Source organism: Oncorhynchus tshawytscha, unplaced genomic scaffold, assembly GCF_018296145.1.
Source record: "Oncorhynchus tshawytscha isolate Ot180627B unplaced genomic scaffold, Otsh_v2.0 Un_contig_6955_pilon_pilon, whole genome shotgun sequence".
NCBI classification, from domain to species: Eukaryota; Metazoa; Chordata; class Actinopteri; order Salmoniformes; family Salmonidae; genus Oncorhynchus; species Oncorhynchus tshawytscha.
In genome coordinates, this window is record NW_024608972.1 from 77,501 (window position 1) to 86,472 (window position 8,972).

Genomic DNA, 8,972 nt, shown 5'->3' on the forward strand with positions numbered 1-8,972 from the left:
GTACCATAGCACTGTAGTCAGTCTTCAGTCTGTACTATAGCACAGTAGTCAGTCTTCAGTCTGTACTATAGTGGAGTAGTCAGTCTTCAGTCTGTACTATAGTAGAGTAGTCAGTCTTCAGTCTGTACCATAGTACAGTAGTCAGTCTTCAGTCTGTACTATAGTGGAGTAGTCAGTCTTCAGTCTGTACTATAGCACAGTAGTCAGTCTTCAGTCTGTACTATAGCACAGTAGTCAGTCTTCAGTCTGTACCATAGCACAGTAGTCAGTCTTCAGTCTGTACCATAGCACAGTAGTCAGTCTTCAGTCTGTACTATAGCACAGTAGTCAGTCTTCAGTCTGTACTATAGCACAGTAGTCAGTCTTCAGTCTGTACTATAGCACAGTAGTCAGTCTTCAGTCTGTACCATAGCACAGTCTAGTCAGTCTGTACTATAGCACAGTAGTCAGTCTTCAGTCTGTACTATAGCACAGTAGTCAGTCTTCAGTCTGTACCATAGCACAGTAGTCAGTAGTCAGTCTGTACTATGGCACAGTAGTCAGTCTTCAGTCTGTACCATAGCACAGTAGTCAGTCTTCAGTCTGTACCATAGCACAGTAGTCAGTCTTCAGTCTGTACCATAGCACAGTAGTCAGTCTTCAGTCTGTACTATAGCACAGTAGTCAGTCTTCAGTCTGTACTATAGCACAGTAGTCAGTCTTCAGTCTGTACCATAGCACAGTAGTCAGTCTTCAGTCTGTACCATAGCACAGTAGTCAGTCTTCAGTCTGTACCATAGCACAGTAGTCAGTCTTCAGTCTGTACCATAGCACAGTAGTCAGTAGTCAGTCTGTACCATAGCACAGTGCACGGTGGAGGCCAACATCAGCAGGGATAGTTCAGGTTACAGGGGACCGTCAGCAGACAGGCGTTTCCAGGAAAATGAGGAGGTTCTTCCCTGTGGAGCTGCACACACACACACGCACGCACGCACGCACGCACGCACGCACGCACGCACGCACACACACACACACACACACACACACACACACACACACACACACACACACACACACACACACACACACACACACACACACACGCACACACACACACGGAATAATGCAGCTACAGCAATCTTTTATCTCACCTTCATTTGACCAGGAAGTCTCTTGAGGTTTGGGTTTAGGTTCAATAAGCATCCTAAGAATAGGTTCTACTTCTGTAAATTACAATCAGCTCTCCAATTGACTGGCCGACTCTGGTATTTTCCTGCGAAAACCCAATCAAGTCATAGGCTACATATATTTCACACAGAACTACTATTAAAACCCTTTCCTGTCCACAGTGTCCAGTCTCCAGTCTACCACTACTAGGTAACACAGTGTCCAGTCTCCTAGTCTCCACTACGAGGTAACACAGTGTCCAGTCTCCTAGTCTGCCACTACTAGGTAACACAGTGTCCAGTCTCCTAGTCTGCCACTACTAGGTAACACAGTGTCCAGTCTCCTAGTCTCCACTACTAGGTAACACAGTGTCCAGTCTCCTAGTCTGCCACTACTAGGTAACACAGTGTCCAGTCTCCTAGTCTACCACTACTAGGTAACACAGTGTCCAGTCTCCTAGTCTACTAGGTCAGTGTCCAGTCTCCTAGTCTACTAGGTAACACAGTGTCCAGTCTCCAGTCTACTAGGTAACACAACATCCAGTCTCCCAGTCTCTAGGTTACACAGTGTCCAGTCTCCAGTCTACTAGGTAACACAGTGTCCAGTCTCCTAGTCTACCACTACTAGGTAACACAGTGTCCAGTCTACCACCTAGGTAACACAGTGTCCAGTCTCCTAGTCTACTAGGTAACACAGTGTCCAGTCTCCCAGTCTACTAGGTAACACAGTGTCCAGTCTCCCAGTCTACTAGGTAACACAGTGTCCAGTCTCCTAGTCTGCCACTACTAGGTAACACAGTGTCCAGTCTACCACTACTAGGTAACACAGTGTCCAGTCTACCACTACTAGGTAACACAGTGTCCAGTCTACCACTACTAGGTAACACAGTGTCCAGTCTCCCTAGTCTACTAGGTAACACAGTGTCCAGTCTCCTAGTACCACTACTAGGTAACACAGTGTCCAGTCTCCCAGTCTACTAGGTAACACAGTGTCCAGTCTCCCAGTCTACTAGGTAACACAGTGTCCAGTCTCCTAGTCTACCACTACTAGGTAACACAGTGTCCAGTCTACCACTACTAGGTAACACAGTGTCCAGTCTCCCAGTCTACTAGGCAACACAGTGTCCAGTCTCCCAGTCTACTAGGTAACACAGTGTCCAGTCTCCCAGTCTACTAGGTAACACAGTGTCCAGTCTCCCAGTCTACTAGGCAACACAGTGTCCAGTCTCCCAGTCTACTAGGTAACACAGTGTCCAGTCTCCCAGTCTACTAGGTAACACAGTGTCCAGTCTCCCAGTCTACTAGGCAACACAGTGTCCAGTCTCCCAGTCTACTAGGTAACACAGTGTCCAGTCTCCTGAGTCTACTAGGCAACACAGTGTCCAGTCTCCCAGTCTACTAGGTAACACAGTGTCCAGTCTCCCAGTCTACTAGGTAACACAGTGTCCAGTCTCCCAGTCTACTAGGCAACACAGTGTCCAGTCTCCCAGTCTACTAGGTAACACAGTGTCCAGTCTCCCAGTCTACTAGGTAACACAGTGTCCAGTCTCCCAGTCTACTAGGTAACACAGTGTCCAGTCTCCCAGTCTACTAGGCAACACAGTGTCCAGTCTCCCAGTCTACTAGGTAACACAGTGTCCAGTCTCCCAGTCTACTAGGCAACACAGTGTCCAGTCTCCCAGTCTACTAGGTAACACAGTGTCCAGTCTCCCAGTCTACTAGGTAACACAGTGTCCAGTCTCCCAGTCTACTAGGTAACACAGTGTCCAGTCTCCCAGTCTCCCAGTCTACTAGGTAACACAGTGTCCAGTCTCCCAGTCTCCCAGTCTACTAGGTAACACAGTGTCCAGTCTCCTAGTCTACCACTACTAGGTAACACAGTGTCCAGTCTCCCAGTCTACTAGGTAACACAGTGTCCAGTCTCCCAGTCTCCCAGTCTACTAGGTAACACAGTGTCCAGTCTCCTAGTCTACCACTACTAGGTAACACAGTGTCCAGTCTCCCAGTCTACTAGGTAACACAGTGTCCAGTCTCCCAGTCTACCACTACTAGGTAACACAGTGTCCAGTCTCCTAGTCTACCACTACTAGGTAACACAGTGTCCAGTCTACCACTACTAGGTAACACAGTGTCCAGTCTCCCAGTCTACTAGGTAACACAGTGTCCAGTCTCCCAGTCTACTAGAGTTATCGGGACAACATTTACATGATATTTACATGCAGAAGTCCTGCTACGTTGACCAATGAGGTAATACCATAGGGCTGATTCTCACTCTATAGAGTTATCGGGACAACATTTACATTTACATCATATTTACATACAGTTTTCAATTCACAGTAGCGTCACGATCCAAGAGACGGTTCAGCTCATTGGCTGAAAAGTATTCCTAGTTATCTACCAATTACCTTGTACCCCTGCCCATCGACTCGGTAATGGTACCCCGGGTATATGGGGCGGCAGGATAGCCTAGTGGTTAGAGAGTTGGACTAGTAACCGGAAGGTTGCAAGTTCAAACCCCCGAGCTGACAAGGTACAAATCTGTCGTTCTGCCCCTGAACAACTCACTGTTCCTAGGCCGTCATTGAAAATAAGAATTTGTTCTTAACTGACTTGCCTAGTTAAATAAAGGTTAAATAAAGGTTAAATAAAGGTAAAATAAAAAAATATATTAAAAAAATATAGCCAAATGATTGTTACTCATTGTATAGTTGTCAAGTAATGTTGGCCTATCAGGAATGAACTCTTACCCCTCTAATACGAATATAAAATACAGCAGGTCTACTTTACAACAAACCAGGCTTCTTTTCTATCAATATCATTAAATAACCACAGTAGTGGTCTAGTGTTACAACAAACCAGGCTTCTTTTGGTATCAATATCATTGGACCAGTAACCAGTGGCAGGTAGACTAGTGGTTAGAGTGTTGGGTCAGTAACCAGCAGGTAGCCTAGTGGTTAGAGTGTTGCCAGTAAGTAAGCCTTGTGGTTAGAGGTAGCCCAGCAGGTAGTGGTTAGAGTGTTGGGCCAGTAACCAGCAGGTAGCCTAGTGGTTAGAGTGTTGGGCCAGTAACCAGCAGGTAGCCTAGTGGTTAGATTTTAACCAGGAGTTTAACCAGGAGTTTAGCCAGGAGTTTAAAACCATATGACCTGATTAGAAACAATCTGGTCCCGTCAACTGATGTGTTACTATGTTGTACCCAGAGTTTTCCCTGGTTAGGTTAGCTTGCCAGAATAGGGAAAACTCTGGGCCCCAGGAAAACACCCCCAGCCCCCACCAATCTGGGACCTGTGGTGCCACCTCTGAAATCACCAGACAATGTTACATATGAGAAAACATATTCTGTTTGAATGATCTCTTATCTCAACATGTTGACTTAGTTTGACTTGCGTATCTAAACATTTTTGACTAACATGTCTCTACATTTTTGGGCTTCCATAGATTTACGTGGCTCAGTGCAGCCGGCAGGCAGGCGGCAGCTACTGCGACGATTTCAGAATTTACAGTAACAGGCTCTTACTGTAATTTCAGAATGTACAGTAACAGGCTCTTACCTAATTTCAGAATTTACAGTAACATGCTCTTACTGTAATTTCAGAATGTACAGTAACAGGCTCTTACTGTAATTTCAGAATGTACAGTAACATGCTCTTACTGTAATTTCAGAATGTACAGTAACAGGCTCTTACTGTAAGTTCAGAATGTACAGTAACAGGCTCTTACTGTAATTTCAGAATGTACAGTAACAAGCTCTTACTGTAATTTCAGAATGTACAATAACAAGCTCTTACTGTAATTTCAGAATGTACAGTAACAGGCTCTTACCCTAATTTCAGAATTTACAGTAACATGCTCCTACTGTAATTTCAGAATGTACAGTAACAGGCTCTTACTGTAATTTCAGAATGTACAATAACACGCTCTTACTGTAATTTCAGAATGTACAGTAACAGGCTCTTACTGTAATTTCAGAATGTACAATAACACGCTCTTACTGTAATTTCAGAATGTACAGTAACAGGCTCAGGGGAAAAACTCAATAAAACAAGACTCAAATGTAGGGAAAATGTCTATACATTTCAGCTGTTTCAAAAAGCTTCCTCTGCTCTTACAGTTTTCCCTGAAAACGAGTGTTGAGCGGGACAAGACCATTCTGTTTCCAACGTCCTGCTCGGCAGGCGGGGAGCAACTGTCTGGCGAGTGTGGTGCTCGACCTCCGGAGGTAGCTCGCCAGACGTTTACACGACAGTATTGTCTCTCTGAAGAACCTCTAGAAAATGTCCCTTTGCTATCGTCAATAGTCCGTCCGTCCCCGTTGCCCAACTCCCTCCCTCGCTCCCAGCCCTCCAAGACACAGACCAGTTGGGGGACGTACATTTAAGCCCCTAGGAGCTTTATTAATTAAGAGCATTAGAGACGGAAAAGTACCAGGCTTGAGTCCAAAATGGCACCCTGTTCCCTAACACAGTTTTTGAGGGATTCCCTATGGGCCTGGGTCAAACGTAGTGCACTATATAGGGAATAGGCTACCATTTAGGACGTATCCCCAGCCTCATCCACCCTCCTCCATCTCCAGAAGGGATGAATCAGCGTAGTTTTTACTCAGCAACAGGCAGCAGTAGCCAGGCTTTAGCAGAGTGGGTTTGCGTCCCAAACGGCATCTTATTCCCTATATAGTGCACTACCTTTGACCTGGGACCATAGAGCTCTGGTCAAAAGTAGTGCACTATGTAGGGAATAGGGGGGCCGTTAGGGATATAGTTTAGATGTCAGACTGCCAAATCCACATTTTCACTCGCTCTGAATAGTGTGTCGTCCATCTCCTCCCATCTGTCTCTTCCAGCTCTCTCCTCATCTGTCTCTCCTCTCTCTCTCTCTCTCTCTCTCTCTCTCTCTCTCTCTCTCTCTTTCTCTGTCTCTGTCTCTGTCTCTGTCTCTCTCTCTCTCTCTCTCTGTCTCTGTCTCTGTCTCTGTCTCAGTCTCTCTTTCTTCTCTGGTCTTTCTGTCTCTCTCTCCCTGTCTCTCTCTCTCTCTCTCTCTCTCTCTCTCTCTGTCTCTGTCTCTGTCTCTGTCTCTGTCTCATGTCTCTCTCTTTCTGGTCTCTGTCTCTCTCTCTGTCTCTCTCTCTGTCTCTCTCTCTCTCTCTCTCTCTCTCTCTCTCTCTATGTCTCTCTCTGTCTCTATGTCTCAGTCTCTCTGTCTCTGTCTCTGTCTCTCTCTCTGTCTCTGTCTCAGTCTCTCTGTCTCTCTCTGTGTCTCTCAGTCTCTCTCTATGTCTCAGTCTCTCATGTCTCTCTTTCTCAGTCTCTGTCTCTGTCTCTGTCTCTGTCTCAGTCTCTCTCTTTCTTCTCTGGTCTTTCTGTCTCTCTCTCCCTGTGCATCTCTCTCTCTCTCTTTCTCTCTCTCTTCCTTTCTCCCCATCATGCCAGGTTACAGATGCAGTCAAAGTCAGTCAACAGTCATTCAGTCAGTCAGTCAGTCAGTCAGTCATTCAGTCAGTCAGTCAGTCAGTCATTCAGTCAGTCAGTCAGTCAGTCAGTCAGTCAGTCAGTCAGTCAGTCAGTCAGTCAGTGTGTGTTCCTTCACTCTGTTGGCAGGCCACATGACAGCCAGATTGATACTCACTGTGAGATCTGGCTGTAGAGAGCGGTGGTGAGGATGGGTGTTGGGCTATGTGTGTGTAGTCCCTCTCCTCTCCATGGAAACAAACCCAACCCTGGTGTGTTACAATCCCTAGTGTTATCCAACCTGACTCCCCTCTCCTCTCCATGGAAACAAACCCAACCCTGGTGTGTTACAATCCCTAGTGTTATCCAACCTGACTCCCCTCTCCTCTCCATGGAAACATGTGTTTGTGCTCTGTTGTTACTAGGTCTAGACCGTGGACCAGGATCCACTACTCTGTTGTTACCTGATCTCTAGACCGTGGACCAGGATCCACTACTCTGTTGTTACTAGGTGTAGACCATGGACCAGGATCCACTACTCTGTTGTTACTAGGTTTAGACCATGGACCAGGATCCACTACTCTGTTGTTACTTGATCTCTAGACCGTGGACCAGGATCCACTACTCTGTTGTTACTAGGTTTAGACCATGGACCAGGATCCACTACTCTGTTGTTACTAGGTTTAGACCGTGGACCAGGAACCACTACTCTGTTGTTACTAGGGTTAGACCGTGGACCAGGATCCACTACTCTGTTGTTACTAGATCTCTAGACTGTGGACCAGGATCCACTACTCTGTTGTTACTAGTGCTGAGACAGCTCCATACCGGCTGACCATCCATTCTGAGGCGGTACAACAATGTGACCACACAGTACAGTAGAGCTCCATCACATGTAATATGGTTAACTCAGTCAGTATTCTCATCAGGTTAACTCAGTCAGTATTCTCATCAGGTTAACTCAGTCAGTCAGGTTAACTCATCAGGTTCACAGTCAGTATTCTCATCAGGTTAACTCAGTCAGTATTCTCATCAGGTTAACTCATCAGGTTAACTCAGTCAGTATTCTCATCAGGTTAACTCATCAGGTTAACTCAGTCAGTATTCTCATCAGGTTAACTCAGTCAGTATTCTCATCAGGTTAACAGTCAGTATTCTCATCAGGTTAACTCAGTCAGTATTCTCATCAGGTTAACTCAGTCAGTATTCTCATCAGGTTAACTCAGTCAGTATTCTCATCAGGTTAACTCAGTCAGTATTCTCATCAGGTTAACTCAGTCAGTATTCTCATCAGGTTAACTCAGTCAGTATTCTCATCAGGTTAACTCAGTCAGTATTCTCATCAGGTTAACTCAGTCAGTATTCTCATCAGGTTAACTCAGTCAGTATTCTCATCAGGTTAACTCAGTCAGTATTCTCATCAGGTTAACTCAGTCAGTATTCTCATCAGGTTAACTCAGTCAGTATTCAGTATTCATCAGGTTAACTCATCAGGTTAACTCTGCCAGTATTCTCATCAGGTTAACTCAGTCAGTATTCTCATCAGGTTAACTCAGTCAGTATTCTCATCAGGTTAACTCATCAGGTTAACTCAGTCAGTATTCTCATCAGGTTAACTCAGTCAGTATTCTCATCAGGTTAACTCAGTCAGTATTCTCATCAGGTTGACTCAGTCAGTATTCTCATCAGGTTAACTCAGTCAGTATTCTCATCAGGTTAACTCAATCAGTATTCTCATCAGGTTAACTCATCAGGTTAACTCTGCCAGTATTCTCATCAGGTTAACTCAGTCAGTATTCTCATCAGGTTAACTCAGTCAGTATTCTCATCAGGTTAACTCATCAGGTTAACTCAGTCAGTATTCTCATCAGGTTAACTCAGTCAGTATTCTCATCAGGTTAACTCAGTCAGTATTCTCAGTCAGTATTCTCATCAGGTTAACTCAGTCAGTATTCTCATCAGGTTAACTCAGTCAGTATTCTCCATTGATGAAGGTGATCTGTTCTCCATCTGAAAAGAGTTGACCATATTGGTCTTCACGTGAAGGAAAGCAAACGAGCGTTTGATGTGTCAAAGCCAGTCAGACCCAGCCCTGCGTCTGGTAGGTTGAATATATCCTTACTAATAAAACAACTGTAATGTATATGGTCTGTGTGATACAGACTGACTGAAACAGAGAGGTCTTTCTCCCTGCTGACCCACCATATTTACTTTGTACTGGGAGGTTTGTACGGTTCCTAGACTGTAAACACGCAAGCACGCACGCACGCACGCACGCACACACACACACACACACACACACACACACACACACACACACACACACACACACACGGGGCACACACACACACACACACACACACACGTAGGCAGCATGCACACA